The sequence below is a fragment of the Entelurus aequoreus genome, linkage group LG14, assembly GCF_033978785.1.
Source record: "Entelurus aequoreus isolate RoL-2023_Sb linkage group LG14, RoL_Eaeq_v1.1, whole genome shotgun sequence".
Classification (NCBI taxonomy): domain Eukaryota; kingdom Metazoa; phylum Chordata; class Actinopteri; order Syngnathiformes; family Syngnathidae; genus Entelurus; species Entelurus aequoreus.
The window spans coordinates 65215125-65222624 of record NC_084744.1 but is presented as its reverse complement, the minus strand read 5'-3'; the positions used below and the strand labels follow the sequence as shown (position 1 = coordinate 65222624).

General features: G+C 36.9%; 1 protein-coding gene across 1 annotated transcript in view; it reads right to left on the bottom strand.

Moving 5' to 3' along the window:
* The window catches only part of LOC133664317 (cadherin-24-like), a gene marked incomplete at its 3' end in the record, with an annotated part of 310402 nt that overhangs the window by 238218 nt on the left and 64684 nt on the right, over positions 1-7500 (bottom strand). The window lies entirely within an intron of this gene.

Below are 7500 nucleotides of genomic sequence, written 5' to 3'. Positions count from 1 at the left end.
ATCCCATGTACGCTAAAACGACCGTCCTTTTAGCCATCCCGTAATCTACAGGCCAATATTAATCCACTCAAAAAAGTGAAAAATTGAAGTAATATAATAATCTAAGCAAGATACAAAACACACCTTGCTTAAATGCACACCCATCTAACATGCTAAATTATTGTGTCAATTTATGTCAGTGTTTCTTAACCATAGGGCCAAAAAGCCGGGGCCCTATGGGTGCCAAAGCTACACATTGAAAATACACAGGCAGGGTCTGATGATCATCTTGGAGTAGTGACAAATAAGGTGGCAACACCACACAAATGTTTGTAACGTAACAATATTTCCTCCTCAAAAGTCCCAATGATTGTGTCGATTTATGTCAGTGTTTCTTAATCATAGGGCCAAAAAGTGCCAAAGCTACACATTGAAAATACACAGGCAGGGTCTGATGATCATCTTGGAGTAGTGACAAATAAGGTGGCAACACCACACAAATGTTTGTAACGTAACAATATTTCCTCCTCAAAAGTCCCAATGATTGTGTCGATTTATGTCAGTGTTTCTTAACCATAAGGCCAAAAAGTGCCAAAGCTACACATTGAAAATACACAGGCAGGGTCTGATGATCATCTTGGAGTAGTGACAAATAAGGTGGCAACACCACACAAATGTTTGTAACGTAACAATATTTCCTCCTCAAAAGTCCCAATGATTGTGTCGATTTATGTCAGTGTTTCTTAACCATAGGGCCAAAAAGTGCCAAAGCAACACATTGAAAACAAACAGGCAGGGTCTGATGATCATCTTGGAGTAGTGACAAATAAGGCGGCAACACCACACAAATGTTTGTAACGTAACAATATTTCCTCCTCAAAAGTCCCAATTATTGTGTCGATTTATATCAGTGTTTCTAAACCATAGGGCCAAAAAGTGCCAAAGCTACACATTGAAAATACACGGGCAGGGTCTGATGATCATCTTGGAGTAGTGACAAATAAGGTGGCAACACCACACAAATGTTTGTAACGTAACAATATTTCCTCCTCAAAAGTCCCAATGATTGTGTCAATTTACGTCAGTGTTTCTTAACCATAGGGCCAAAAAGTGCCAAAGCTACACATTAAAAAGACACGGGCAGGGTTTGATGATCATCTTGGAGTAATGACAAATAAGGCAGCAACACCACACAAATGTTTGTAACGTAACAATATTTCCTCCTCAGAAGTCCCAATAATTGTGTCGATTTATGTCAGTGTTTCTTAACCATAGGGCCAAAAAGTGCCAAAGCTACACATTAAAAAGACACGGGCAGGGTCTGATGATCATCTTGGAGTAGTGACAAATAAGGCAGCAACACCACACAAATGTTTGTAACGTAACAATATTTCCTCCTCAGAAGTCCCAATGATTGTGTCGATTTATGTCAGTGTTTCTTAACCCATTGTTAAGGCCGCCAAAAAGTACTCAGTCAAGTACTCCGATGTATTACACCTTCCCACCACTTGTGGCAGTAATGACGATATCAAACAAGCAGAAGAAGTCTGGAGTTGAAGTTTGCTCAAGCGCAAGAATTATGACTAAAGTGGTGAAGCTCTACTTTAATTGATAGTTTAGTTAAGAAACAGAGTCAGGATTAATTTAGTTGAGTTATTTGAGCATAGCATAATTTAGTATCTACATGTACTTTTTATTCATGAGTTCCTTCTTATGCAGTGTTTGTATCGGTACATACTTATTTTTCTAATCAGGCTAGCCTAAATGTCGGCGCCGTTATTTTGTTCACAGGAAGTTGGATGGGATGTGACATCCAAACCATCGCTGGAGGTATAGCGTTGCAATAGTCTCACACAATAAGGCCATTTACTGAGGACGATCAATATGGAGACTGCGCCGGGTACCAAATTGAATACTTTTATACCAAATGTAATACTTTCATAGGCACCGACCGGATTCCGTCGGTACTACCGGGTACCGATTCACGTCAAATCGACAGGTGCCACATTTCGATACTTTAGTTGCACCTGACAGTGTTGCCAACTTGGCGACCCTCTTGTGGGGTTGTCCCGATACCAATATTTTGGTACCGGTACCAAAATGTGTTTCAATGTTTTTCTAAATAAAGGGCACCGCAAAAAATAGCATTATTGTCTTTTTTAAACAAAAAAATGTTAGGGTACATGAAACATATGTTTATTATTGCAATTTAGTCCTTAAATAAAATAGTGAACATACGAGACAACTTGTCTTTTAGTAGTAAGTAAACAAACAGACTCCTAATTAGTCTAATTTGTAACATATTGTGTCATTTATCATTCTATTATTTTGTCAACATTATGGACAAGCTGTAAAAATTTATTATTAATCTACTTGTTCATGTACTGTTAATATCTGCTTATTTTCTGTTTTAACATGTTCTATCTACACTTCTGTTAACATGTAATAATCACTTATTCTTCTCTTCTCTGATACTTTACATTACTTTTAGATGATACCACACATTTGGGTATCGATCCGATACCAAGTAGTTACAGGATCATACATTGGTCATAATTTAAGTCCTCATGTGTCCAGGGACGTATTTCCTGAATTAAAAAAAAAAAACGGAAAAAATATTTTGTGATACTAAAAAATATCGATGTAATCATAGTAGTATCGACTAGATACCCTCCTGTACTTGGTATCATTACAGTGGATTTTAGGTGGCATTTGTTTACATTGTGACGCCGGTGAGCCATTGCATCCTCCTATGGTGTGTAGTGAGGCATGTTTAGCCATTCCTCGTCCTCCGGTGATAATACTATTTGTAATAAACGTACTTTATTTGTCGCCATGGAGGCGAAGATTAGTGATTTAGAAGTAGCTAAAACACTGTTTCAGTGTTATAACTTCACCTTTGTCGTCAGTTTTTAAGCAGAAATGCGTCCGTTCTCCCTTTTCTGTCAGTACTTGGTGCACGCGCGCTGCCGAACATGCTCCTCTGCTGGTAAAACCAGCAATGTCATGACGTGACGACGACGCAGCGTTAAAAAAATAAACTTTTTTATAGGCGGTATAGTACCGAATATGATTCATTAGTATCACGGTGCTATACTATACCGGGCTTTCTGCTCCGCCGCTCCCAGTCTGTGTAACGCTCTCCCTGACCACCTGAGGGCACCACAGACTGTGGATGCTTTTAGAAAAGGCTTAAAAACCCTTCTTTTTAAAAAAGCCTTTTTTTTTTTTATAGATATATGCATACTAGTTTTAGCTATTTGGCTGTTCTAGTTTTTATTTTTATTAATTTTTTATATATTTTTATTTTTATTTCTATTTTTTTTAATACACTGTAGCACTTTGAGGTTGTTTACTCAATGTAAAGTGATTTTTTACAAATAAAATCTATTATTATTATTATTATTATAGTATCCTCCTACGGTGTGTAGTGAAGCATGTTTAGCTATTCCTCGTCCTCCGGTGATAATGCTACATGTAAAAAACTCACTTTATTTGTATTTATATTTATTTAGTGATTTAGAAGTAGCTAAAACACTGTTTCAGTGTTACAACTTAACCTGTATCGTTAGTTTTTAAGCCAAAATGCGTCCGTTCTCCCTTTTCTGTCAGTACTCGGTGTGCGCGCGCTGCCGTACATGCTCCTCTGCTGGTAAAACCAGCAATGTCACCACATTATGACGACGCGGCGTTAAAAAAATTAACTTTTTAGAGGCGGTATATTACCGAATATGATTAATTAGTATCGCGGTGCTATACTATACCGGGCTTTCTGCTCCGCCGCTCCCAGTCTGTGGAACGCTCTCCCTGACCACCTGAGGGTACCACAAACTGTGGATGCTTTTAAAAAAGGCTTATAAACCCTTCTTTTTAAAAAAGCCTTTTTTTTTTAAAGATATATGCATACTAGTTTTAGCTATTTGGCTGTTCTAGTTTTTATTTTTATTTATTTTTTATATCTTTTTGTTTTTATTTTTTATTTTTTTAATACACTGTAGCACTTTGAGGTTGTCTACTCAATGTAAAGTGCTTTTTACAAATAAAATCTATTATTATTATTATTATTATTATTATTATTATTATTATAATAGTATCCTCCAACGGCGTGTAGTGAAGCATGTTTAGCTATTCCTCGTCCTCCGATGATAATGCTACTGGTAAGAAACTCACTTTATTTGTATTTATATTTATTTAGTGATTTAGAAGTAGCTAAAACACTGTTTCAGTGTTATAACTTCACCTTTATCGTTAGTTTTTAAGCCAAAATGCGTCAGTTCTCCCTTTTCTGTCAGTACTCGGTGTGCGCGCGCTGCCGAACATGCTCCTCTGCTGGTAAAACCAGCAATGTCACCACATTATGACGACGCAGCGTTAAAAAAATAACTTTTTAGAGGCGGTATAGTACTGAATATGATTAATTAGTATCACGGTGCTATACTATACCGGGCTTTCTGATCCGCCGCTCCGTCTGTGGAACGCTCTCCCCGACCACCTGAGGGCACCACAGACTGTCGATGCTTTTAAAAAGGCTTAAAACCCTTCTTTTTAAAACAAGCCTTTTTATAGATATATGCATGGTTTAGCTATTTGGCTGTTCTAGTTTTTATTTTTATTTATTTTTTATTATCTTTTTATTTAGTTTTTTTTTGATACACTGTAGCACTTTGAGGTTGTTTTCTCAATGTAAAGTGCTTTTTACAAATAACATTTATTATTTTTATTATTATTATAGTATCCTCCTACGGCGTGTAGCGAAGCATGTTTAGCTATTCCTCATCCTCCGGTGATAATACTACTTGTAAGAAACTCACTTTATTTGTATTTATATTAATTCAGTGATTTAGAAGTAGCTAAAACACTGTTTCGGTGTTATAACTTCACCTTTGTCGTTAGTTTTTAAGCCAAAATGCGTCCGTTCTCCCTTTTCTCTCAGTACTCGGTGTGTGCGTGCTGCCGAACATGCTCCTCTGCCGGTAAAACCAGCAATTTCATGATGTGACGACGCGGCGTTAAAAAAAAGACTTTTTTAGAGGCGGTATAGTACCGAATATGATTCATTAGTATGGGTTTACCGTACAACCCTAGTGTGAACGTGGCCAAAGTTAGTTTTTGATGGATATAAATGTCGATACTGGCTGCCTACCTCAGTGGCGGTTGTGACAAATCAATCATGACGGAAATATTTAGGATTCCTTCAAAACTGCCGCCATCGGTCTTTGAAGAGAATCCACTAACGGCACATAAGCCTCCTTCTGGGTCTTAACCGGAGCTTTGCAGTCTCTCCAACTAGGTCGATCACGTCTAATAATCCCAATTTCTTTAAATGATATTTCAACTCTGCAGCGGCCCAATTTCAAAGATTTAGCAGGCTGATCTTTGATTGGACGAAGCGAAGTCGAATGGTAACATGTGTCATCATATCGTACATTTGAGAGAAAGTTTTCACCCCCCGTCGGCGGCACAGTTGGAGCCGATTAGATGGTATCAAAGACATGTTGAAATGGTCTAAAAAAAAAAAAGAGGTTAGCTAATTTGTTATTGCAGAGAGAGAAGTGAGATTCTCTACTGAATGTTTGATGAGGCGTCTCTCTGCAGGGAGACTACATACATGTCTGTCTGCAGGGAGACTACATACATGTCTCTCTGCAGGGAGACTACATACATGTCTCTCTGCAGGGAGACTACATACATGTCTCTCTGTAGGGAGACTACATTCATGTCTCTCTGCAGGGAGACTACATACATGTCTCTCTGCAGGAGACTACATACATGTCTCTCTGCAGGGAGACTACATTCATGTCTCTCTGCAGGGAGACTACATACATGTCTCTCTGCAGGGAGACTACATTCATGTCTCTCTGCAGGGAGACTACATACATGTCTCTCTGCAGGGAGACTACATACATGTCTCTCTGCAGGGAGACTACATACATGTCTCTCTGCAGGGAGACTACATATATGTGTCTCTGCAGGGAGACTACATACATGTCTCTCTGCAGGGAGACTACATACATGTCTCTCTGCAGGGAGACTACATACATGTCTCTCTGCAGGGAGACTACATACATGTCTCTCTGCAGGGAGACTACATTCATGTCTCTCTGCAGGGAGACTACATATATGTGTCTCTGCAGGGAGACTACATACATGTCCTGCAAGGTTTTTTAAAAAAAAGTCCAGGAACCCTCGCCCGCCCTATGGTGTGTTTGTGCCGTCACCGTGTTCAGTTTCAGCGATTAAAAACCGTCCTTTTTTGTTGTTGTCTACCACTGATAACTGGCTGGGCTGACATGTTGGAGGAGCCACACTGGTCCAAAAATACAAAATAAATAAAAAAAATCTGTGTGGAGCCACAGAAAGTAAAAAGTCTTATATAAGTGTTATAATGAAGGCAACACATGATGTAAGTGTCTATATTAGCCTACTATCAAAATGACTTCAAAAATCTATAAGTGTTATAATGAAGACAACACATGATGTAAGTGTCTATATTAGCTATATTAGCCTACTATCAAAATGACTATAAAAGTCTTATAAAGACTATAAAAGTCTTATAAAAGTCTTATAATGAAGGCAACACATGATGTAAGTGTCTATATTAGCTATATTAGCCTACTATCAAAATGACTTTAAAAGTCTTATATAAGTGTTATAATGAAGAAAACACATGATGTAAGTGTCTATATTAGCCTACTATCAAAATGACTTTAAAAGTCTTATATAAGTGTTATAATGAAGACAACACATGATGTAAGTGTCTATATTAGCCTACTATCAAAATGACTTCAAAAATCTATAAGTGTTATAATGAAGACAACACATGATGTAAGTGTCTATATTAGCTATATTAGCCTACTATCCAAATGACTATAAAAGTCTTATAAAAGTGTTATAATGAAGGCAACACATGATGTAAGTGTCTATATTAGCCTACTATCAAAATGACTTTAAAAGTCTTATATAAGTGTTATAATGAAGGCAACACATGATGTAAGCGTCTATATTAGCCTACTATCAAAATGACTTTAAAAGTCTTATATAAGTGTTATAATGAAGACAACACATGAAGTGTCTATATTAGCTATATTAGCCTACTATCCAAATGACTATAAAAGTCTTATAAAAGTGTTATAATGAAGGCAACACATGATGTAAGTGTCTATATTAGCCTACTATCAAAATGACTTTAAAAGTCTTATATAAGTGTTATAATGAAGACAACACATGAAGTAAGTGTCTATATTAGCTATATTAGCCTACTATCAAAATGACTATAAAAGTCTTATAAAAGTGTTATAATGAAGGCAACACATGATGCAAGTGTCTATATTAGCCTACTATCAAAATGACTATAAAAGTCTTATAAAAGTGTTATAATGAAGGCAACACATGATGTAAGTGTCTATATTAGCCTACTATCAAAATTACTTTAAAAGTCTAATATAAGTGTTATAATGAGGCAACACATCATGTAAGTGTCTATATTAGCCTACTATCAAAATTACTTTGAAAGTCTTACAT